The 26,760-nt window shown below is 39.9% G+C and overlaps 2 non-coding genes across 2 annotated transcripts; both read left to right on the forward strand.

Moving 5' to 3' along the window:
• Positions 1 to 9,547: 9,547 nt before the first annotated feature.
• On the forward strand, positions 9,548 to 9,654 carry LOC120266136. The gene has a single exon (XR_005537979.1). It is a non-coding gene; the product is annotated as a small nucleolar RNA R71 (small nucleolar RNA).
• A 2,816-nt stretch (positions 9,655 to 12,470) lies between these two features.
• On the forward strand, positions 12,471 to 12,579 carry LOC120266214. The gene has a single exon (XR_005538056.1). It is a non-coding gene; the product is annotated as a small nucleolar RNA R71 (small nucleolar RNA).
• Positions 12,580 to 26,760: the final 14,181 nt, after the last annotated feature.

Consider the following 26,760-nt stretch of genomic DNA (forward strand, 5'->3'; position numbering starts at 1 on the left):
ATATTTGGTCATTTTGTTCATCGTCTTTGCTTAACTCTTCATGCACGTTGTTGTGATGCCTTGAGTTTTTTGATGTTTAGATGTCATGAGAATGTATTCTTGAGTGTTTATGTGCTTAATTCGGCTTTGTTTTCATTATTTTTAGGGTTTAGAGGTGGCTACATTAAAGATAAACCCCCTAAGGTCACCGGATGTAGGTGAAACTTGGGGGTGAACTTGTGTTGTTTGGATGATTTATTTTATTTATTGCATTTTTGCTTGTTTTTTATCCTTGTTTGGTGTATTTGAATGCCTTGGTATGCATGAGAAGTATGTGTATCAATTCTTAGGTAATACTAGGTTGTATGATCATTGCCCTAGTATTAGACTCACTAAGCTTGTAAGGGATAAACGTATAAATACATTGTGACCATCGGGTATTTCTACCCTTCCATTTCTAGGGTTGAGTACTAGCTTGTGTTTCAACCCTAGCTTGAGAAAAACACTATTCCCATAGAAAAATTCATATTGGATTTGCGCAGAAGAGATTCCATATCCAATACTCATACTGGATTATGGCCAATTGTCGTGACCATTAGGTTGGCCTAAACTAGGGTATTCTAAGTCCAACTAGCCACTTGCATGTTAGTTCTATCATCCTACACACTTTAGTGGCCCTTGAACAGATCCTCATCCATAACGACTTCCTTACCTTGATTATTCCCCGTATTTTTCCTTCACTGTTCGCATTCTATTTATATTTTCCTTGTTCTTTTATATTCTCTCTATCATATTCAGACTTGTAGGTTAAACAACATTGCAAAGAAAAAGTAAGAGTAGATCATCAGGCACTTGGGAATACGACCCTCTCGTGCTCGCATGAGAGGTATTACTTGACAAACCGCATACTTGCAGGATTGCACATCGCATCAATTTCTTTAGCTTGCTTTCTAGGCTATGTATTCATTTGGCTGTCTTTCAAGAGCATGAAGTTTAGAATTAACAATGGCTTCTTGAAAACCCATGGCCCTATGCACATAAATAGACTAAAAAATATGGTAATAAAGAGAATAAGATAAACAAAATAAATAAATAAATGTACAAAGGAAGAAAGAAGAAATAAAGAATATTTACAAATGGAAAGATAAATGACTAGAGTAGTGAGTTAGAAGTTTTCGTAGCATTCTTGGATTTCCCGGGCAACGATGCCAAAAACTTGATTGTGTGGGCATGACATGCTAGAAAGCGAGCACATGATTCCCCGGCCACAAGTGCACGGGTCATCAAGTAATAAACATCCTATACAAGCACGAAAGGGTGATAAGTGCTTGTATATAAGTAATACGAAGTATACTTTCCTTACATTGAGCATTATTTTAATAAGATTTTATAGCTCATTAGTGTGTATTTGTGTTCTTTTGTGCATTTAGGATTGTGGAGACAAGTTTGGAAGAAAGGAAGCAAAAGTAGATTGTGGACGTGATTGTTGATGAAATTCTTGGATCGAACAAGGGTCAAGGCACAAGTTATGCTCATAGACATGTGGGTGTGTGCTAACCTCCATTATGCTAGAATGAATACACAAAATGGAGGGGCACAAAGGCAGTCACAGTCATATGTTCAAACTTGTGCAACATTGTTAAGAGCTTTGTCAATGTGGTTTAATTAAAGATGTGATGTGATCTACAACATGGATATGTGCCCAATCATATGGCCTCGATGAAGAAAGTGAATTCGGGAGTGTTTCGGTGAAGTACTGTAGAAGTTTACTGTAGTAAAACAAAAAACCTTGAAATTCACAAGGGCGTGTGGAAATTTGGGACCTATAGATACCACTTTGAGAGTTTTATTTGGTGGATCTTCTTCCTATCTTTTGCCTAACTTTTGGGGCCAGCGCGGCTAGGATTTGGAGAGGCTTTTGTTGGGTTTTTTGAGCATTATATGGTATTCGACATCGAGTTCCTTTGGAGGAAAACTATTAGGGGAGCTTTTGTCGGCATTGATTCGGTAAGGTGTGTCCTAGGGTTGACAAAGGAACCTTTAGAGAAGATGAGGCAGCTCTTCAAGACCATCGATACCGACAATAAGAGGGTTTTATCTATGGATTACTTGCATTTACTTTCAATTTCATTGCTGATTTTGTATTACTCCTTGGAGAGCTAAACCCCTAGTGAGTGCTTGGACTTGTAAACCATAGGATGATTTTGTTTCATTGATTCTTATTATGTTTTTTTAATTGAAGTTTTAATTGAGTTTCAATGTCGTGTGCTTGTTGATTTGATTTTCCCTTAGGGTGACACTAGGGTTGAGAATCTATCTAGGTAATCCTATATAGGGGTGATAACTTCATTAGGGATAGACTTAGCGAGATTGAAGAGGGTTGAGAGGGTGAGTCGAGAGATAGCAGAACGTCCCCTTTCCCTTCTGACATGATTTATCCTACCTCCATGTTCTATGAGTTCTTTGCAGTCATAATAGAGTAAAGTGCTAAGAGACAAACTCCACTAGGCTTAGTTGTGCAAGCGACAGAGTGAAGTGTTGAAGTAATCCTCAATGCTGGGGCTTAATCATGACTAGGGGTCTTTCACCTAGACCAAAGGGTTAGATCTATATTAGGGAATAGGGTTTATCACATGGAATCCATAGAGCTCCAAGCACTCCTACGCAGTGTGAGGCATCGAGAGTATCCCTTTCACCCGGGCTATAGTGTAAAGGACTAGTCATGGTTGACCTTAGGTTTGGGACCGTGTGCCTTTGGATTTGCACGACTTATTAAACCTCAATTAGGAGACATAAAAATAGTCTTGCACTTGACACAATAGTCTTAAGGTGAGCATTGTCTGAGTACCCCAATTTGCCATTGATTATCTCTCTTTCCTATTCTTTCTTGTTCTCTTTTCTCTTTACTATTATTTGCATTGACACTTTGAATCAACATCACAACTTGGTTTTCATTATAGTTAAATAGCAATACATGTGTTTCCGAGCAACTATTCCCTGTGGATTTGACTACCTACTCACCGGGATATTTTACTACTTTGATGATCCTTACACTTGGGGTACACACACACAAGGGGTGTGTTAGAGGGTCATATTCCCTTGGCCCAAAATCTGCTATTACTTTCTCTTAGGTATCACTATCTAGTCTACCAAACGGAGAGTTGATGTATAAAACACAAACATGAAAATAAATAAAAGAAAAACTATAAACAAAATGTATTGAGGCATACCATGCAAGTGATCAAAAGGGAAAGGTACAATGAGCACTAGAGGCCTTGGGTGAGGATCCCCTTGGGAGAAGAACAAGCAAGGATGAATTTGGTACTTTAAATGCAATGTTAGCTAGGTTTGATCCGCTAGACTATGGAGTCAACTACTTCGCAACCTCCGTGGTGTAGTCCTAATCTAATAAGGGTTCCTCTATCCAAAAGATACCCCTAATGTGTCTTTGGGAATAAGAAATCTTGCCTAGGTTAATTCTAATGCTCGCTCTTGGCTAGAACTACCCTAAAGCCCGCGGGTAGCTACCGAAACCCGGAACGTCCGGTGTACCGGCACATTGAATCCCCCTTCAATCATTGTGCAACCTAACACATGCAAGCATCTCCTATACATATACAATTCAGGAATAAAAACCTATGGAATCTATTCAGTGTAAGTTGAACATCAAAACATTAGATAGAAATTAAATAATTATGGCAACATTCAATTAACAAAAGAAATCAATCATCCATACAAGTTCCTCTCCCAAGGTTCACCAGATTCCCGGCGGCCTTAGGAGTCTAGTTCCACATCACAATGACAGAATTCATAGACAAAACAATACAAACACTCATAATCAACTCCCCTAGGATGTAAGCTAGAAGGTGGTGACAAGAGCTCGTCGGATCAGCACCATCAAACTCCTCGATGTTCTTCCTTGAGTGTGACCTTCTCCCTACAGAGCTCTTTCTCTTAAAATCACCTTCAAAAACCACTTCTTTGGCCAATGAACTACTATGGTAATGGTGGTGGAGAATGATGGAGATGACGGTTGAGAAGCGTAAAGGAGATGGTCACCAAAGACCCCCTCCCAAAAGCCTAAGTTTCCTTTTATACACTAAAACATGTGTTCTGCTCTAGAGTGTGTGGGCTGGTGTGCAGCCACACATCTCTCTATCTCCTCTGTGCGGGTGGCACATTGGCCACACATTGCTATAGTAAAATTGCTATAGTAACCACTGCTATAGTGATCTGTGCCTAAAAATCCACTCTTTTTTTGTGCGGAACCTGAGGATTTGTGTGAGCTTTGATAAATTCTTCGATTTATGCCAAATGAAGCATATTAATGCTCTAGATGATCCTCCAATGTCTTGAAATAATAATAACAAATAGAAAGCGTAAAGGGCATTGGAGTCATAAGATTATGCATGAAAGTGCATAAAATATATACAATAAAAGTGATGTATTTAGACACTTATCATAGAAATGGTAGCCCTCATGAGTTCATACAATTGAGAAAGGAGAATGGGTACAAAATAATAAGAAAGCATGACTCCCTTTTTCTTGCAAAATCTTCTCAATTAGACTCAAAGAACTCTTTGGATTGACTAGCTCCACTTCTCAAATGTACCTCCGACGGTATCTTAGTCTCCTTAGAAGGTGGAGTGAAGCCTGGTCTTTACCTCCAGCAACTATGCAAAGGTGGATCTCTATACCCTGGCCCAGCTCTCTTGTAAAAAACTTAGATTTGGGCAATGGAAGGAACTTTTTGGGCTCAAAACGGCTGACACAACCCTTTAGTGTGCGTACTGCAAGTGCACGGGTAATTGAAGTAATAAAATACCCTAATGAGTGGGTAGTCGTATCCACAGGGAATAATGCTCGGAAACACAAGTATTGATATTTAACTATAGTAAAAACGATTGATGATTTAGGTGAACAATATCAACGCAAATGAAAATAAAGAAAAGAAGAGAAAGCATAATAGGGACAGGGAGAGGCAATCGATAAGAAAATGGGGTACCCAGACATTGCTCACCCTAGAACTATTGTTTCAATTGCAAGACTACTAATTATGCCTCCTAATTAAAGTTTAACGAGTCATGGGAATCCAAGGACATATGGTCCCAAACCTAAGGTCAACCATGATGAACCCTTACACTATGCCCCGGAGGAAAGAGATGCTTTCGACGCCTCACACTGTGTAGGGTTGCAAGAAGCTCTTGGAACTCCAAGTGATAAACCCTATTCCCTAGTATAGATCTAACCCTTTGTACGGGGGGGTGGATCCTCTATCACCAGAGATGCCTTAATCTCCATAGGTGCTGACTAAGGTTCGGGGGCAGGCTGGAAAGCCTTGGCATCATCACCCTCCTCCTCGGCTATTTCTGGGGCCGGAAGAACCAGAGCATAAACCCACTTCTGAACCCTATGAACCATGCCCATCAATCGCATCATCTCCAAGCTCAGGGGCGCAGGTATACTCGTCTTCTCGGCCCCACTAATCGCGCCCAAGAGACCCATACCCATAGCTAATCTCGTAATGTATGGACCCGACAAGATCGCTCCCAATCTGCCATACTAGCCCTGATGTCGAATGCACTCAGCGATGGTGTGTCTTAGATGGATTAGTATGTGCTGCATCATCGAATACAAGTACAGAAGCTCCTGCTGGCTCAGAACGCCAGTGCTATCACCACGGCCATTCACAGACCTGCTCATGACGGCATGTAAATATCTGTACGCAGGCCGGGAAAGGCATGTGGCCTTGGACAACCTTGGCTCGTACTGATACTGACTACACTATACTCTGTAATCTCTCTGCGAGGTCAAAGCTCCAGGATAATCAGTCGGTAACTGAGAATACTACTCTGTATCTGTGAATGCATCCTCGTATAAGCCAAGCTGGACTAAAAACTGCGTGATACTCATGCTCTAGTGATGTCCAAGTGCTCTGAACTAAACGGCGTAGAGGCTGTCGAATCTCGAATAAGATCTATCGAACTCGAATGATGACAAGACCTCCAGTGTAAGCTCACAGATGGTTGGCTCTCTAATCGACAACAACTGTCTCCAACAACCCACCGACACGAGATCCTCAACCTCATTAGTGAACTCGTCTGCTTGCTGTAAATCTCTCAGTATGCTCGTGTCTATGAATTGAGTTTGTCCGAATCGAAGTCTCGACAAATGCTCGAAACGGGCCTGATGCTCGGGTATAGTGAATCTCATACCCTTAGACTCAAAAGATGACTCACGCGGCCGCTTATCAGCTTGTTTGTTTGACTTGGGTGCCATAATTTGCAAAATTTGAAAGAAAACAGATCAAACAAGTTAATTAAGCAATTCTGCAGAAATCCACACGGTTGTCTGGAATTTTGGCAAACCCGTGTGGATCCACGGGGCGTGAAAAAGGCACGACCACGCCTAAAAAAATCAAAAAATACACCGTTAAACTGCTTTTAGCTTCGTTCTAAACATGCATACTCATTCTAATTATAGAAACAAAGCATTATTAACCAGTTTCATCGATTAAAATCAAGAATTTGTGAAGAGAACAAAAGATAGGGCTTACCGATGAGTTGAAGTGGAAAACCTTGAAGCGGCGAGAAAACCATGCAAAAATCCCACCAAATACGGTAGTGCGAAGTCGGGAAGAAGTGTGAAGGTGCTCTCAGGCAAAGAGGGAGAGTGGGAATGAGAAGAAATGATGATCCTTTAAAAGGACTCACACATCTTGGCATTCTATATATCTGCACGAGCGTGCGGAAATTACCCATGCCTGTGCGTCTCTACAGGAAAGCCTCACAGGGGCAGATGCAAGCCTTTATGTGATCTCGGGAAAATACTCACTGCCTCTAAATACTCTCACACGAGCGTGCGGAAAATACCCACGCCCGTGCGCTAAACCCACAGGGCAGCCGCAATCCCCTGTGGTTGCTCTGGACATCCGAGAAAAATTGCTAAGTGTTCCGGACGCCCGTGCAGAAATTCCGCACGGGCATAAACATTCACAAGCCTAACTCACAGTGGCAAGCGCACGCCCCTGTGTCTTCTCGGGATGGAGAGAGCTCCTCTACAGAGATTCGCATGGGCGTGTAGAAATTACGCACGCCCGTGCGATTTTCACAAGGTCACCCACAAGGTCGAGTCAACGCCTCTGCGTGCACTCGAGATAATCTTCCAATCTCTACAGGAATTCACATGCCCGTGCGGAAATTACCCACGGGCGTGCGAGAATCGCATGGTCATTCACTGGGGCAAGTCCAAGTCCCTGTGCCTTCTTTGAATGAGCTCACAATGCAAATTCACGAATGTGCAGAAATTCCACACTCCCGTGCGCTTTCTATGGATGCCATAGAAAATTTTGTTGGCTCTGTAAAAAATTTCTGAACATGTTTACACACTCAGAGCCTGCCCTAATATGCAAATTTTACAAGTGAAAAACATGAGAAATAGCTTAAACGACCCAACTTTGCCAAATCCATGTGAAACACACGATGACAATTCAAAACCCACAATAAAATCATAGCACAAGTATATAAAAATCAAGACACGAACACTCAAAGTCTTATTCATACAACAGCTTAACTAAAAACTAAGAAAACAGTAAACACTTGGGTTGCCTCCCAAGAAGCGCTTGTTTAACGTCACTTGGCTTGACGTATCTTGTCTTACCTCACGGGGGTTCATAGATGAAAGTTGCCCTCATACCCATGTCTTGGAAGCATGACGAGCAAAATCTCTTGAGGGTAGAGGGTGAATTATCGGGCTTAGGACCGCCTGACAATGGTTCATCCAACTTCTTCGATTCACGCACGTCTCCATAGCCTTGGAGAGTTTTCGGTGGCGTCTCCTAGCCCTCTTCACATTCCGGAGCACCTTCTTCAAGATCCCTGGGGTAGATGGTACTTCTTCCGTCAAACCAAGCATCATTACTTCTTCATTATCCTCCTCTTGGTCTGGATTGAACATTTCTTGCATGTATTCATCAACAATCTCATCAGTAGTGTCTAGAAAATATAAAGTATTATCTAAATCAAGAGAATGTCACATGGCTTCAGTAAGGCGGTATGTGAGCTTGTCATCTCAAACTCTCAAAGTTAGTTCTCCGCCGTCCATGTCAATCAATGCCTTGGAAGTCCGCAAGAACTGCCTCCCAAGTATCAAGGGTACATCCGCATCATCATCAATGTCTAGCAGCACAAAGTCTACAGGAAATAAATACTTATCCACCTTGACAAGCACATCTTCGATGATACCCCTCAGATGTCTCACCATTCGGTCCACCAATTGCAAAGTCATCTGAGTGGGTCTAGGCTCACCCAAGCCTAACTTTTGACAGAAGGTGCATGGCATGATGTTGATACTGGCCCCTCAGTCCGACAATGCAATTTCTTCACCTAGATTACCAATATTACACGGAATGATGAAGCTTCCCGGGTCTTTCTTCTTGTTCGGCATGTTCTTTTGCAAAACCACCTAGCAAGATGCATCTATAATCACTGAAGCACTCTCCTTTAACTTCCCCTTGTTGGTCAACAAGTCTTTTAAGAATTTTGCATACTTAGGCATTTGGGCCAATGCCTCAACAAAAGGAATATTGATGTGGAGTTGTTTAAACAAACTCAGGAAGTTCTTGTACTGTTCATCCCCTTGGTCATTTTTCAATCTAGTGGGATAAGGGATTCTTGGCTTGAAAGGTGAGGGTGCCATCTTCTTCTCTTTGCTGGCTCCCTTCTCAACCTCTATAACCTCGGGTGCATGTTCATTGGGCTTCTCACTCGGAAGCTTACCCTCAACCTCACGACCACTTCTCAAAGTGATCGCCTTCACATGCTCTCTAGGGTTAGTCTCGGTGTTAATCGGCAAGCTTCCTTGTGGCCTTTCTGATAAGGACTCCGCAATCTGCCTTACTTGGTTTTCAAGATTATGCAAAGAGGTGGTGTGGTTATGAAGTGTAGTCTCAACTGATTGGAACATTGTATCAGATGATTGCACAAACCTAGTCAAGGCCTTCTCCAAATCGTTCATTCGGGTCACCAAACCTGAAACTCTGTTTTCCATGTTTGGGGCTTGCTGTTGTTGTTGGAAGACCGGTGGCCCTATGGCCTTTTCTAGACCTTGGTTGCTCTACGAGAAATTGGGATGACTCTTCCAACCCGGATTGTAGGTATTGTTGTATGGGTTTCCTTGATTCCTCATGCCATTACCCACAAAATCGACGTTCTCAACCGAAGATGCATCACCAATAGATATCGGGCAATCGGAGAGAGCATGTCCTCCATCACACCCGGTGCAAGTAATCACGGCCGCCACTCTATTCAAAGTTAGAAGATCTAACTTCTTACTCAATGATTCTACTTGAGCCGCTAACAAAGCCACTACATTTATCTCATGGAGACCGCCCAGCTTTTTCTCCTTCTTGGCATTCCATTGGTTGCTGTTTAACCCTATTTCTTCAATTAATTGATGGGCCTCATTGGGAGTCTTGCTACCTAAGGTACCTCCTGTTGCCTCATCCAAGAGTTGCCTTGCACTCGGATTCAGACCGTTGTAAAAGGTCTGAACAATCATCCACTCTAGGAATCCATGTTGCAGGCACTTTCTCAGGAGCTCCTTGAACCTTTCCCACATCTCAAATAGAGACTTCAATTCTAATTGTACAAAGGATGAGATCTCATTCCTAGGCTTTGCAGATTTTCCCGGAGGGAAATATCGGGCAAGAAAAGCTTCTACCATCTCCTCCCATGTGTTAATTGAGGCTCTAGGTAATGAGTCTAGCCACTACTTCTCTCTCCCCTTTAAGGAAAATGGGAAGGCTCTCAAATTGATGGCATCATCCGTCACCCCGTTTATCTTCAGAATATCACACACCTCGAGAAAGTTCTCTATATGACTGTTTGGATCCTCATCCGCCAAACAATTGAACTGTGCGGATTGCTATAACATGTGGATGAATGCCGGCTTCAGCTCGAAGTTCTGAGCTGTAATAGGGAGACACACAATGCTCGATTGTGTCCCCAACACTGAAGGTCTGGCATAATCGGATAATGTCTGTTGTTGCTCATTCTGTTCTGCCATGTTTTCAGATTCTTCCACTCCCAAATCAGCTTGATTAGACTGTTCTTGCACATGTTCTTTCCTATCGCACAAGCACTTATCATCCACACCCCTATGCCTTCTCTGGATGACCTCATAGTGTAGATCCACGGGAGTGTTGAAAACACACGCGCCCGTGTGGTTTCTCTAGATGCCTTAGAAAACTCTGCAGGCTCTACAAAAAATTCTTGAACATGTATGCACCCTCAGAGCCTGCCCTACTATGCAAAATACACCAGCAAAAACATGGAAAACTCACTCAAACGACCAAATCTTCACCATATACATTAACACACATGATTGCACCAAAAAATCCATGATAAAATAAAAGCAATGCATTCAAATATATAGATACCAACACTCAAAGTCTTATTCATGCAACTGCTAAACTAAATACTAAGAAAATAGTAAACACTTGGGTTACCTCCGAAGAAACACTTGTTTAACATCACAAAGCTTGACGTACCTTCTCTTACCTCACTGGGGTTCATAGATGAAGGTTGCCCCCTTATCCTTAGCTTGAAAGCATGAAGAGCAAAGTCTCTTAAAGGTAGGATGGGAGTTATCGGGCTTGGTACCACCTAGCATTGGTTCATCCAACTTGTTCAGTTCTTGCACATCCCCAACAGCCTTGGGGTGTTTCCGGTAGCGTCTCCTCACCCTCTTTATCTTCCAAAGCACCTTCTTCATGATCCCCGGAGTAGATGGTACTTCTTCCGTTGAACCAAGCATCATTACTTCCTTGTTGTCCACCTCTTGGTCGAACAAACCCTTGTACGGGTCTGGATTGAACATTTCCTACATATATTCATCAACAGTCTCATCAGTAGTGTCAAGAAAGTAAAAAGTATCATCAAATTTAAGAGAATGTCACATGGCTTCGGCGTGGCGGTATGTAAGCTTATTATCTCCAACCCTTAGTGTCAACTCCCCGCCGTCCATGTCGATCAATGCCTTGGAAGTGTGCAAGAATGGCCTCCCAAGTATCAAAGGTATATTAGCATCCTCATTGATGTCCAACACTACAAAGTCTACGGGAAAAATGTACTTGTCTACCTTGACAAGAACATCTTCAATGATGCCCCTCGAATGTCTCACTATTCGGTCCGCCAATTGCAATGTCATCCGAGTAGGCCTAGGCTCTCCCAAGCCTATCTTCTGAAAGAAAGTGTAAGGCATGTCGTTAATACTGGCCCTTGAGTCCGCCATTGCCATTTTTTCACCCAAATTGCCAATGTTGCACAGAATGATGAAGCTTCCTGGGTCTTTCTTCTTGTTCGGCATATTCCTTTGCAAGACCGCTGAGCAAGAAGCATCTAGAATCACATAGGCACTCTCCTCTAATTTCCTTTTGTCGGTCAGCAAGTCTTTCAAGAACTTTGCATACTTAGGCATTTGGGATAATGCCTCAACAAAGAGAATGCTGATGTGGAGTTGCTTGAACAAACTCAGGAACTTCTTGTATTGTTCATCCTCTTGGTCATTCTTCAATCTAGAGGGATAAGGGATTCTTAGCTTGAAAGGTGGGGGTGCCATCTCCTTCTCTTTCCTTGCTCCCTCCTCAATCTCTATGACCTCGGGTAATTCTACATTGGACTTCTCACTCAGAAACTTACCCTCAACCTCACAACCACTTCTCAAATTGATCACCTTTACATGCTCTCTAAGATTGGTCTCGGTATTACTCGGCAAGCTTCCTTGTGGTCCCTCATATAGAGACTTCTCAATTTGCCCAACTTGATTCTTAAGATTAAGCAAAGAAGCGGTGTGGTTGCGAAGTGTAGCCTCGAATGATTGAAACATTATATCCGATGATTGCACAAATATAGTCAAGGCCTTCTCTAAATTGGTCATTTGGGTTTCCAAGCCTGAAACTCAGTTCTCCATGTTTGGGGCTTGTTGTTGTTGGAACCCTGTTGGTGACATGGCCTTTTGTGGTCTTTGGTTGCTCCAGGATAAATTGGGATGATTCTTCCAACCCGAATTGTATGTGTTGCTATATGGATTCCCTTGGTTCCTCATTGCATTACCCCCTACAAAATTGGCTTTCTCCACTGAAAAATGCATCACCAATAGAGATCGGGCAATCAGAGGAAGCATGTCCTCCACCGCATCCGGTGCAAGTAGTCACGGCTGCCACTCTATTAGAAGTTAGAAGGTCTAACTTCTTACTCAATGATTCGACTTGAGCCGCCAATGAAGTTACTGCATCTATTTCATGAAGCCCAGCCATATTTTTCCTTTCTTGCGCATTCTATTGATAACTATTCATGGCCATGTCTTCTACTAACTATCGGGCTTCTTCCGGGATTTTACTCTCCATTGTACCTCCTGTGGCGGCATCTAGCAATTGCCTTGTACTCGGATTCAACCCATTATAGAAAGTCTGAATAATCATCCATTCAGGAAATCCGTGCTGTGGGCACCAGCGCAAAAAAGATCCTTGAAGCACTCCCATGTCTCAAACAATGACTCTAACTCTATCTGCACAAACAACGATATCTCATTGCGAAGCTTGGCCAACTTTCCCGAAGGAAAGAATGTAGCAAGAAAAGCTTCGACCATCTCGTTCCAAGTCATGATGGAGGCCTTGGGCAAAGAATATAGCCACTGCTTGGCTCTTCCCTTGAGAGAGAATGGGACAACCCTCAATCTAATAGCATCAGCCGATACACCGTTAATCTTCAGCATATCACAAACTTCCAAGAAGTTCTCTATATGGTTGTTTGGATCCTCATCGGCCAAACCATTGAACTGCGCTGATTGCTAAATCATTTGGATGAATGCTGTCTTCAGCTCAAAGTTTAGAGCTGTAATCGAGGGTCGCATAATACTCAATTGTGTACCCAAAACTTAGGGTCTAGCATAATCAAAAAGTGTACTCTGTTGCTCATTCTATTCTGGCATATTATCTGACCCTTCAACGTCTATTTCAGCTTGATTAGACGGTTCTTGCAAAGGTTCTTTTCCCTTCTTCTGAGTGTACATTAAAGTTCAGGATCTCCTTCAATCAATATCGAAGGGTTCCCTCAGGTCATAACCTGGAGCTACACCCAAACAAAGAAAACAAATCAGAACGATGATAGAAAAAGAAGATGTGAAATAGAATGAATGAATACATAGCTAAGAAAACAAAGTGCAAAGTATCTCTAAACGCCTACTCCCAGGCAATGGTGCCAAAAACTTGACAATGGCCCTTGTGTATGTCCCGCAAGTACATTGGTTTATCAATGTAATAAATCCCAGATGAGTGGGTATCGTATCCACAGGGAGTAGGGAATAAAAACACTTCAATTATTTCTTAACTAAGCGAAAAGTGAATAATAGTTGTATGACAAGATGTAATGTCACAAAAGTAAAAGAGACAAGAAAGAGAGCGCAAGTAAAGGGGAGCTAAGGTAATCGATATAAATGGGGTACTCGGATATTGTTCCGCTTAGGACAATCATTTCAAGTGCAAAACCCTCTCTTATGCTTTCTAACTAATGCATTAATGAGTCATGGAGATCCTTCAATACATGGTTCCAAATCTAAGGTCAACCATGACTAACTCTATACATGTCCCAGAGGAGAAATTGAACAATCTCTCGACCTCTCACTCGTATAAAGTCGCAATGAGTTCTATGGATTCCAAGTGATACATCCTCTTCCAAGATGTAGACCTAACACTTTGGTCTTGGTGGAAGGTCCCTAGTCACAATTAAGTCCTAGGTGCTAAAATCACTTCAACGCTTCACTCCATTGCCTCTGCAACTAAGCTCCAGCAGAAGGTCATTCCTTAGCCCATTCACTCAACTATGACCGCAAAGAACTCGAGGAAATGGAGGTAGGATAAACCATACCGGAGAAGAAAGGGGACGCTCTGCTACCTCTCGACTCATCCTCTCAACCCTCTCCAATCTACCTTTGTCTAACTCTCATGGTGTGCCACTCACTCATAAGAGTTTACCAATAAGAATTCTTAACCCTAGTATCACTCTATGGGAGTATTCAAACAATCAAGCATACAAGATTGGAACTCAATTAACACATCAATTAATGAAAGCAATATAACAAGGTTTAATGAAACAAATACATCCTAAGGTTCACAAATCCAAGTACCCACTAGGAAGTTTACCTCTCAATTGAGCTAGTTACAATCAATGAAATCGAATGTAAAAACATGTAATACATAGAAAACCCCCTCAATAGTCATGACGATGGTCTTAAGGAGAATCCTCTACTCGTCCGAGGGTCCCATTGTCCGGCGTAGGATACACCTCGCCTGATCAGTGCCGACGAAAGCTCTCCCACTAACCTCCTTCCAAACAGAGTGTGATATCAGAGCCATAGAACCTCCTTTAATCCCTAGCCAATACCTCTCAAAACCCTAGCCGTAGCCCCCTCTCAAGTTGATGAAAAGATGGAGAAAAAAATGTTGAAATCGGGGATGAAATCGGCCTTAAATAGGGCTGGAATCGGGAATCGACACGCCTCTAAGGATTCACCACACGGGCTTGTGGAATAACGCACGGGTGTGTGGAATTTCGACAAGCCAGTGTGGATTATTTGGAAATCACTTTTCTCGGCCGTCTGTGAACAATACCTGCTACTGTTAGTTTCTATAGTGTTTGCTGTAGTACCCTGCTACAGTGCCGCCCTGAAATACTCCCGAATCCATGTTCTCAGCGAGTTAACGTAAATGGGCACACGTTTATGTCGTAGCTCATTTTGCTGCTTTGATAAATGGCTACATTGGTGGTGATCTTGCCATACATGCACAAGCCTGAATACTTAATGTGACTGCCTTTGTGCCCCTCCAAATCATTGTGCTAACTTGAATACGAGGATGTTGGCACACATTCTCGCATCTTGAACCCGACTTATGTCTTTGCGTTTGATCCTTCGCAAGATTTCCTCCAAATGGTGCATTCACGATCTACATTGGCTTCTTTCTCTTACATTCGGCTTCACAACCCTATATGAATGAAAGTAACATAAGTGCACACATATTAGCGCTAAGGAAAGAACACTTCGCATTCTTATCACACAAGCACATATCAGACATACCACGAGGGTTAGACAAAGCAAGATTTTAGAGGGTCGAGAGGTAACGGAGCGTCCCCTTTCCCCATCATTGTGATTAATCATAACACCATTTTAAAAGAGTTTTTTGCGGTCACAATAGAGTGAAATGCTAAGAGAGGAACTCCGCTGGACCTTAGTTGCACGAGCAACAGAGTGAAACGTTGAAGTAATCCTTAGTGCTGGGACTTAATTATAACTAGGGGTCTTTCGCCTAGATCAAAGGGTTAGACCTATATTAGGGAATAGGGTTCATCACTTGTAATCCATAGAGCTTCTTGCAACTATTCACTGTGTGAGGTGTTGAGACTGATTGATTTCTCCACCGGGGTATAGTGGAGAGTTAGTCACGGTTGACCTTAGGTTTAGGACAGTGTATTTTAGGATTTCTACTACTCATTAAACATTAATTAGGAGACATAATAGTTGGTCTTGCACTTGAAGCAATAATCCTAGGGGGAACAATGTCTGAGTGCCCCATTTTCTATCGATCTCCTTTTCACTCATATTATTGCGCCTATCTTTCTTATTTTCTTTAGTTCTTTTCATTTTCATTTTGTTCACACCATAATTGATTCATCTTCACTTTAGTTAAATAGCAATCTTTGTGTTTCTGATCACTATTCCCTGTGGATTTGACTACCCACTCACCGGGGTATTATTACTTCGACAAACCCGTGCACTTACGGGTCACACACAAGGGGTGTGTCAGGTGCCATGAATATCCCATTCTGTTGTAGCATAGTGTGAGGGTTAGTCACAGTTAACCTTAGGTTTGGGTCCATGTATCTTAGGATTTCCACGACTCATTAGACATCAGTTAGGAGGCATAATGAGGAGTCTTGCACTTGAAACAATAGTCATAAGGTGAACAATATCCGGGTGCCCCATTTTTTATCGATTGCCTCTCCTTATTCCCGTTGCGTCTTTTCCTTCTTTTCTTATTTTTTATTTGCAACGATATTGTTCACACATTCTTCTAATCATTTTCACTATAGTTAAATAGCAATACTTGTGTCTCCGAGCACTATTCCTTGTGGATACGACTACCCAGTCGCTAGTATACTTTATTACTTCAACAATCCATGCACTTGCACTACACACACTCAAGGGGTGTGTCAGCCAACTTTCAAGAGGATTCAAGCCAATTGCCTAATAATTGATTCATGCTCCTACTCTTTGTGAAGAATGCAAAACCTTTCAAATGATGAATCAATATAGAAAAGCTTTATAGCCTACCACATGGACGTGTGCCTGACCATATTGCCTCATGAGAAGAGTGTTTGAACCACGTTTATGAAGAGACTATAGCTAGATACTGTAGCAAAAATGTAGCATTTTACTATTGCAGTAGCGTAACAAAAATACTGTTCACGTGACCGCATGAAAATTCTACATGACTGCATGGAAATTACTGCAGCTCACGCGGGCATGTACAGATTCAACGTGGGCACATGGAAATTCCACGTGGGTGCGTGAAGGCACATGACAGTCGCGGTTTAAAACTATAAATAGGCCATTTGTCCTATTCTTTGGGGGATTTTTTGCGAGCATTCAAAGGGAAAAGTGGCTAGGGTTTCTAGAGGAGGTCTTTAGCGAGATTGGGGGCCGTTCTTCACCAACTTTAATCGATCTTTCCTCCGTCATAGCATCGAGGGGGCCTTCGAGAACCTAGCTTCCGAGAAAGATTCTTCAAGAAGTTGAGCGACCCATCAAGGCCATCATCATGAATTCAAGGTGGCTTTTCTCTATGGTTTACATCGCTATTCATTGTACTAATCTTTGTTTCATAACTTGCTCCATAAAGGGCTAAACCGTAGTAGGTATTTGGGCATGTGACCCTAGGATCTTATTTTTGCATTGATTTGCTTTATGTTTTCTATTAAATCTGAGTTGATTTGATTTTTAATCTTGTGTCCACATGGCTTACATATTTTATTAATCCTTGTGGTTGATTATCTATGCTTGATTTGTTACTTTGATGAGAGAGAGGTCTCCATCAGAGTTAGAACTCCAAGGTTAAAGAGGGTTGAGAGGGTGAGTCATGAGATAGTGGAGTGTACCCTTTTCCTTCAGATGAGTGTTTCCTATCTCCATATTCCCTAGACTCTATGAAACCATATCTGGTGTGAGGCGTGAGATTGAGTGATTTCTCCGTGAGGACCTTATAGGGGGTTGTTTATATATAAATAACATAACGCATGTCCTAATAAAACTCAATGTCCTAATGGAAACCAAATTCCAATTTAATTTAAATTCTAATATATCCTAATCATTGATATATTTAGAATCAAAATTTAAATGTCCTAATCTTAATCTTAATTGATTATTTGATTGTTTTGGACTAGAATGCAAATTCCAAGTTAAATACAAAATGCAAATTACAAAATTGCCGTTGAGAACATATCTCGAGGCATAAAGGCAAATTACAGGATTACCCCTGAGAACACCTATCTCGAGGCAATCCCAAATCTTAGGATAGCCCAAACACACATCTCGAGGCAATTATAATTTGTATGTGGCATGAGAACGGATCTGGAGGTGATTTGAGAAAGTACAAATACCGAGGCGTCCAAACACATATCCTGAAGCAAATTGGATTTCAAAAACAAAAATAAAAATAAATAATAATAAAAAAATAATTATAATAATAATTTTAAAAAAATAATAGTAATAAAAATAATAATAATAATTTAAAAAAAAATTGAAATTAAAATTTTAAAATTTTAAATTAAAATCTTATCCTCTTCTTGTGATTTAGACGATTATGAGGGGATCGCGTTAAAAAAAGGGGGACGAAAAAAAAGAAAATAAAAAAGAAAATAAAAAAAATGATAAAAAGAAAAAAAATTTAAATTTCAAATTTGAAATTAATTAAAAAAATAATAATAAAATAAACAAGGGAAAATTACTGTTTACCCCTCGATAATTTCAAAACTTCCCAAACAGCCCCTGTGAGTTTTGCATATCTCAGACAACCCTTCCTTTATTGTTTCACTTCTTTTTTACCCCCTGCATTATGAAATTCCATCATTGCTCTTTAAACCTTTTTGCATACATTTTTTTTTCATTCTTTTTGTATTCCTTTTTGCATGTACTCATTTCTTAAACAGAGAGCTCATTTTTTTTAAACAGTAGAACTCATTTCTTAAACAGAGAGTTCATTTCTTAAACTGTAAACCTCATTTCTTAAACAGAAAACTCATTTCTTAAACGTAAAACATCATTTTTTTAAACATAAAACTCATTTTTTTAAACAAAAAAACATTAATATTTAAACAGTAAAAACAAATATTTACATGATAAATTAATCCTGGATATAAAACCAATTAATCTTGGCCACCCGTACATATTTAAATAGAAACAACGATATTTAAGCACTTTTTTAAACGTAAACGCAATATATTAAAATGTAAAACATCGATAGTTAAACAAAGACAAACAAGCATATAAACAGAGAACTCATTTCTTAAACAGAGAGCTTATTTTTTAAACAAAGACCTCATTTTTTTTAAACAGAAACCTCATTGAGTAGGGACATTGAGTATCTCATCGTCACGATCTCGCGAACGCTGAGTGCCGAGCTCCGGATCCGGGCGAGCGATCTCGAGGTGGCATGCTCGTGGGGGTCTTAAAGGAGAAATCTTTATCGGCGCTGGCGATCCGATGGGCATGACGCTCCTCGTCGGTCGAGTGGTGAGGTCTTCGGTGGCGACGCTCGGATAAGACGGGTCGAACTTGAACTGAACCATTCTCGATCGCGAGACCGCAACATGGATAGCAATAAGGTTAGGGTTAGGGATCATTCCGGGTCTCGATCCATGGGCGCCTAAGTCAGCGACGGGAACGGAGGGAGGAAGCGCTGCCGATGAGGGTTCGATCTCGCCGCCTTCGCCTTCATCTTCATCGCTCTTCCCCCGTCGTCGACCTCATCTCTTTCATCTTCTTCGCTCGTCGACCTCGGGAAGACCGCGATGCTCCTCGTCGTCGAGCTGAAGGCATCGAAAGGTTGCACTCGTGACATATTTTAAATAGAAACAACGATATTTAAGCACTTTTTTTAAACGTAAACGCAATATATTAAACAGAAAACATCGATAGTTAAACAAAGACAAACAAGCATATAAACGGAGAACTCATTTCTTAAACGAGAACTCATTTCTTAAACGAGAGCTTATTTTTTTAAACGAGACCCTCATTGAGTAGGGACATCGAGTATCTCATCGTCACCGATCTCGCGCGAACGCTGAGGCCGAGCTCCGGATCCGGCGAGCGATCTCGGCTGGCATCGCTCGTGCGGGGTCTTAAAGGAGAAATCTTTATCGGCGCTGGCGATCCGATAGCGACGCCTCTGCGGTCGGAGTGGTGAGGTCTCCCTGGCGACGCTCTGATAAGACGGGCTCGAACTTGAACGGAACCATTCTCGATCGCGGAGACCGCAACATGGATAGCAATAAGGGTTAGGGTTAGGGATCATTCCGGGGTTCGATCCATGGGCGCCTAAGTCGCGACGGGAACGGAGGGAGGAAGCGGCTCGATGAGGGTTCGATCTCGCCGCCTTCGCCTTCATCTTCATCGCCTTCCCCGTCGTCGACCTCATCTCTTTTCATCTTCTTCGCTCGCCGACCTCGGGAAGACCGCGATGCTCCTCGCTCGCCGAGCCGAAGGCATCGAAAGGTTGCACTCGTACATATTTAAATAGAAACAACGATATTTAAGCACTTTTTTAAACGTAAACGAAATATATTAAACAAAAACATCGATAGTTAAACAAAGACAAACAAGCATATAAACAGAGAACTCATTTCTTAAACAGAGAACTCATTTCTTAAACAGAGAGCTTATTTTTTTAAACAGAGACCCTCATTGAGTAGGGACATTGAGTATCTCATCGTCACTGATCTCGCGCGAACGCTGAGTGCCGAGCTCCGGATCCGGGCGAGCGATCTCGGCTAGGGCTACGCTCGTGTGGGGTCTTAAAGGAGAAATCTTTATCGGGCGCTGGCGATCCGGTCTGGCGACGCTCCCTACGGCTCGGAGTGGTGAGGTCTTCTGCAGGCGACGCCGGATAAGACGAGTCGAACTCGAACGGAACCATTCTCGATCGCGGAGACCGCAACATGGATAGCAATAGGGTTAGGGTTAGGGATCATTCCGGGGTTTCGATCCATGGTGCCTAAGTTGGCGACTGTGAACGGAGGGAGGAAGCGGCGCCGATGAGGGTTCGATCTCGCCGCCTTCGCCTTCGCCTTCATCGCCTTCCCCGCCGTCGACCTCATCTCTTTCATCTTCTTCGCCGCTGACCTCGGGAAGACCGCATGCTCCCTCGTCGTCGAGCGAAGGCATCGAAAAGGTCTGCACCTTTTTCTCTCGAACATGAAATCCCATTTTTTTCATGCAACGTGATCGTGATTGCGAGCCGCATGCTTTGTCTCACCGGCCCAAATCAACCGCAATAAAGAGATTTTGGGGGTGATAAATACACCACAAAAACTCATTTCTTAAACAGAGACCTCATTTTTTTAAACAAAACCCTCATTTCTTAAACAAAAAACTCATTTCTTAAACAGAGACCTCATTTTTTTTAAACAGAAACCTCTTTTCTTAAACAGAAAACTCATTTCTTAAACAGAAAACTCAATTTTTTTAAACAAAAAAACTCATTTTTTAAATAGAAAAACTCATTTTTTTAAACAGAAACTCATTTTTTTAAAATGTAACCTCATACCTCATATTTTAAATGAAGCTTCATTTTCAAATAGAAACTCATCAGTACCCAAGGGCATTATAGTCAAACCCCTCATCACACTTGCCATAACTTCCCACGCAAGGGACAATTTCGTCCAAAAAATTCCAAATTAACTCTATCAATCACTATTAGATGTTTGGGGGGTTTAAAAAATCATTGTATTCAAAAAGGAAGGGGTTTTTTGAGGAGTGCAAAAACTAACGGGTGTTTTTGGCAATATTGCAAACTTACAAGGTGTTTTTTTGGCAATTTCCACTAAAAAGATTAAATAAATAAAAATAAAAATATAAAAAAATAAATAATAATAATAATAATAATAATAAAATTAATTAATTAATTGAAAAAAATAATCAATTAATTAATTAAAAATATATACATATAAATTTTAAAAATGTTAGAAAAGAAAAAAAATTTAAATTTTAAATTTCGAATTTGAAATTAATTAAAATAATAATAATAAAAAAAAATAAAAAATAAAAATAAAAAATTAAAAAAAAATAAAAGAAAAATAAAAAAATAAATAATAATAATAAATTTGAATTAATTAATTAAAAAAAATTAATTAATTAATTAAAATATATACATATAAATTTAAATTTTAAAAAAATGAAAAAAAATCTTATCCTAATTCGATTTTTATCCGCCTGGGATTTCACGGGAGGATTGGGGATAATGATAGGGACGGAGAAAATTTTTAAAAGAGAAAAAAGCTGAAGAAAAAAGAGAGATCAGAAGGGAAAAAAAGTGAGAAGAATTGAGAAGGAAAGAAGGAAAGAAGACGAAGGAGGTGTATATCGGTCTCTTTCCTTCTCCCCGTGTTCATACATACATATATATAAAAACAACTTCGTTGCTTTGTCATCGCTATGCTGCTAATATTTTTTTCAAGATGAATTGTAGCTATTCATGTTGTTTATTTGCACACAAATATTGTTCGGGAAAAGATTCACATTTGATATCTATGTGTATTTTTGATAAGTAAATAAATAAATAAATAAAAATAAATAAATAAAAAAAATAAATAAATAAATAAATAAAATGAAAGGAAATGAAATGATAAATGATGAGGCACACTCATGAAAATTCACAAGAAATCATGTGTAGCAAAAAAAACAAAAAAAGAAAGCATGCATGTGCATGAGATGAACGTATAAGATAAATAAATAAATGAATGAATAAGAAAATGTGCATGAAATATAAATAATAAAATATAATTAAAAATGAAAAACATGCAGGAGAATTGAGAATGTGATGTTGCACGGCGTCATAAAGATAAAAAATAGAAAAAATAAAAATTACAATAATAATTTGAAAGGCAGGTGGTTCCCACTACACAAGAGATACTTATCGACTTAAAGAAAAAATGTATGTATGCATTCTGGCGCGCGTAAAAAAAAATTAAATAATAATAATAATAATAAAAGCCCACCACATGAAAGTGAATAAAAATGAGAAAACATATTATAGTCTACATGCAAGCTCATGACATGCATTAAAAGGCATGGACCCATCATAAAAAAAAATAAAAATTTGCATGCATGCATGCAGACTCACACATTTAGAAGCTCATGATCTAAAATAAAAAAAAAAGAACCATCCATCCTATGGACTCATGATATGCATGCACATACATGCATATACTCAAGTGGGATCCACAATTTAAATGATGAGCATGGGGTTAAAAAATTTTACGTGGCTCATGCATGCATAAAAAAACGGGCATGCTCATGTTTCGGTAAGAGTAAATGACACAAAACCAGAAAAAGAAAGAAAACAAGAAGCATGCTATTGTCTCATGACACCATAACAAATGATAATAATAATAATAATAATAAACGATATAATCGGCCTACCTTTGCACATGAGGTGATAATGATAAACTTGGAGTCTCACCATGCATGTTGAATGAAAGGCATGGATGTTTAAGTACATACATGTTTATTTATTAGAAACCTATACATGATGCTAAGGTGTTGGAAGGAACCCAAGACCACCCTCTTGTATTATCCAAGGAATTATGAGATAAAAATATCTGAATCATTCAATAAAGCATTCCAAATATAGAAGCCGTAATACATAGATTTCTAGTCTGTGAGACAAGTCTTGGACACCCTCAAAGTTAATGGAATAACAGATGGAGAGGTGTGCACGATCAAGAATAATAAAATGCATATATACTCACTTACATTAAAAAAAAGAGCCTCATCGTATCGACTAGCATAAGGTTTAACAACGTCAAAGAGGTTGGTGATGCTGACTACAACGATACAAATTATGAAGAAAACTAAGGGGATATGCAGCAAATAAAAAAAAAGAAGAAGATATCAATGACAAGATTACTTGAAGCAATAACAAGACTGATCAAGGAAATGGCAGATTTTTTTAAAAAAAATATATGGAAGATGGAGACGAGATATAATTTATGAGAAAGATGCTTCAAAATGATATATAGTGCAGTGATAAAAGCAAAGGCAGTGGAAAATTTTAAGGCGATAATGAGATATACATCTCAAAATGGCAATAAGGCACAGTCAACGGCAGGCAATTCAGTGACAAGGCACAGGCAGCTGCGATGATATAAATATATATATATATATACATATAAGTGATGTAATAAATTTGTTTATATAATAAAATAACAGGATTTAGAATTTGCAAATTTTCTTGCTTTTACTTGTACTTTTGCCCTTAATCGGAGGTTCCTAAGATTCTAATCTGGGGTAATTAATAGTAGAGGCTTGCCTCTATTAGGAATGAAAGAACCCATAAAAACAAATACGATATTTGCGCTTCGATATATCGTCTAGTGTCTTTTTTTACAAACATGATGCCAGACGCCTATTTTCGATACCACAGGGGTTAGGGATCTTTCTCCTAGAAGTAGAGTTAAATCTATCTTTAGGAATCAGTTTTACTCTTAAATATCCCTAGAGCTTATTACGGTCATATGGAGTGTGAGGTGTTAATATTGAGCGATTTTTCCACTAGGACCTTGTAGCGGACTAGTACCGGTGGCTTGGAGGCAAGGGCAAGTTGTTCTTGGATTACCTCATCTCATTAAACTCGGGTTAGAAGCATTTAGCAAGTCTTGAGCTTCATCTTAGATCCTAGGGGGAGCATTGCCAGGGTACCTCATCTTTATTGATTGAAATCTTTCTTACCTATTAATCTTTCTTTGCTTGCTTATTAATATTCTTGCAATTAGTTTACTTGATCACAACCATTGATTTTGATTAAATAACTAAGAATTGGTTGCTACTAATATTTCCGTTCCATGTGGATTAGACTACCCACTCATCATGGTATTTTATTACTTCGACACCCGTGCACTTACAGTACAGACACGCAATTCGGTCATGTCAATTATAGCACATTAAATTTTTATTTTTCTCTTATGGAAGGAAGAATACTTGGAACAATATAAATCTTCTAAAATGCAGAAGCAATGTTTCTCTTGTTCAGAGTCCGCAAATTAATTATATATTATAGAAAATATCAAGATGAAAAGATTAGTCTGGTGGTTTACTTTTTTTCATCTTAATATTTATATCCTCATTTAATCACTATTGGTTATATCTTCAAAAATAACAAGTTTTTTATGGTTATGAATTTATATTTAATTTGAGTTTCATTAAAGTTTTTATATATTTTAATAATTACTCAATCAACTAATATGAACTGGCTTGCTCTCATCGTATATTAAATTCTCAACTCAATAATAAGATTGGAAATATCAATTAAAGCTTTTTATAGTTTGAATCTAAGATGAGGAGATATTGACAAACGCCTTTTGCGTATGTCCCGCAAGTACACAGGTTTGTCGAAGTAATAAATCCCATATGAGTGGATTAGACTACCCACTCACCATGGTATTTTATTACTTCGATACCCGTGCACTTACAGTACAGACACGCAATTCGGTCATGTCAATTATAGAACATTAAATTTTTATTTTTCTCTTATGGAAGGAAGAATACTTGGAACAATATAAATCTTCTAAAATGCAAAAGCAATGTTTCTCTTGTTCAGAGTCCCCAAATTAATTATATATTATAGAAAATATCATGATGAAAAGATTAGTCTGGTGGTTTACTTTTTTTCATCTTAATGTTTATATCCTCATTTAATCACTATTGGTTATATCTTCAAAAATAACAAGTTTTTTATGGTTATGAATTTATATTTATTTTGAGTTTCATTAAAGTTTTTATATATTTTAGTAATTACTCAATCAACTAATATGAACTGGCTTGCTCTCATCGTATATTAAATTCTCAAGTCAATAATAAGATTGGAAATATCAATTAAAGCTTTTTATAGTTTGAATCAAAGATGAGGAGATATTGACAAACGCCTCTTGCGTATGTCCCGCAAGTGCACAGGTTTGTCGAAGTAATAAATCCTAGATGAGTGGGTATCGTATCCACAGGGAGTAGGGAATAAAAACACTTAAATTGTTTCTTAACTAAGCGTAAAGTGAATAATAGTTGTTTGACAAGATATAACGTAACAAAAGTAAAAGAGACAAGAAAGAGAGCACACATAATGGGGAGGTAAGGTAATCGATAAAAATGGGGTACCCTGATATTGTTCCGCCTAGGATAATTGTTTCAAGTGCAAAACCCTCTATTATGCTTTCTAACTAATGCATTAATGAGTCATGGAGATCCTTCAATACATGGTCCCAAATCTAAGGTCAACCATGCCTAACTCTATACATGTCCCGGAGGAGAAATTGAACAATCTCTCAACCTGGCACTCGCTTAGAATCGCAATGAGTTCTAAGGATTCCAAGTGATAAATCCTCTTTCTAAATGTAGACCTAACCGTTTGGTCCAGGTGGTTGGTCCCTAGTCACAATTAAGCCCTAGGTGCTAAAATCATTTCAACGCTTCACTCCGTTACCTCTACAACTAAGCCCCAGCGGAAGGTCATCCCTTAGCCCATTCACTCTACTATGACCGCAAAGAAATAGAGGAAATGGAGGTAGGATAAATCACACTGGATGGGAAAGGGGACGCTCCGCTACCTCTCGACTCACCCTCTCAACCTTCTCCGATCTAGCTTTGTCAAACTCTCGTGGTGTGTTACTCACTCACAAGGGTTACCAATAAGAATCCTCAACCCTAGTGTCACTCTAAGGCAGTATTCATACAATCAAGCATACAAGATTGGAACTCAATTAGCACATCAATTAATGAAAGCATAATAACAAGGTTTAATGAAACAAATACATCCTAGGGTTCACAAATCCAAATACCCACTAGAGGGTTTAGCTCTCCATGGAGCTAGTTACAATCAATGAAATCGAATGTAGAAATAATAAATCCATAGAAAACTGCCTCGATAATCGTGATGATGGTCTTGTGGAGAAGCCCCTACTTGTCCAAGGGTCCCTTTGTTCGGCCTAGGATACACTTCGCTGGATCGGTGCCGACAAAAGCTCTCCCACTAACCTTCTTCCAAACGGAACACGATTGTGGAGCCATAGAACCCCTTCCAATTCCTAGCCAATACCTCTCAAAACCCTAGCCAACTCCCCCTCCCAACTTGGCGAAAAGATGGAAAAAAGAATATTGAAATCGGGGCTGAAATCGGCCTTAAATAGGGCTGGAATCGGGAATCCACATGCCCCTGTGGATTCACCACACGGGCTTGTGGAATAACGCATGGGCGTGTGGAATTTCCACACGCCCATGTGGATTCTATGAAAATCACTTTTCTTGGCCAGCTGTGAATAATACCTGCTACAGTGAATCTCTACAATGTTTGGTACATCACCCTGCTACAATACCGGCCCGAAATGCTCCCCGAATCCATGTTCTCATTGAGGTAACGTAAATGGACACACATTTACATCATAGATCGCTTTGCTTCTTCAATAA

The sequence above is a fragment of the Dioscorea cayenensis genome, chromosome 7 (assembly GCF_009730915.1).
Source record: "Dioscorea cayenensis subsp. rotundata cultivar TDr96_F1 chromosome 7, TDr96_F1_v2_PseudoChromosome.rev07_lg8_w22 25.fasta, whole genome shotgun sequence".
Classification (NCBI taxonomy): Eukaryota; Viridiplantae; Streptophyta; class Magnoliopsida; order Dioscoreales; family Dioscoreaceae; genus Dioscorea; species Dioscorea cayenensis.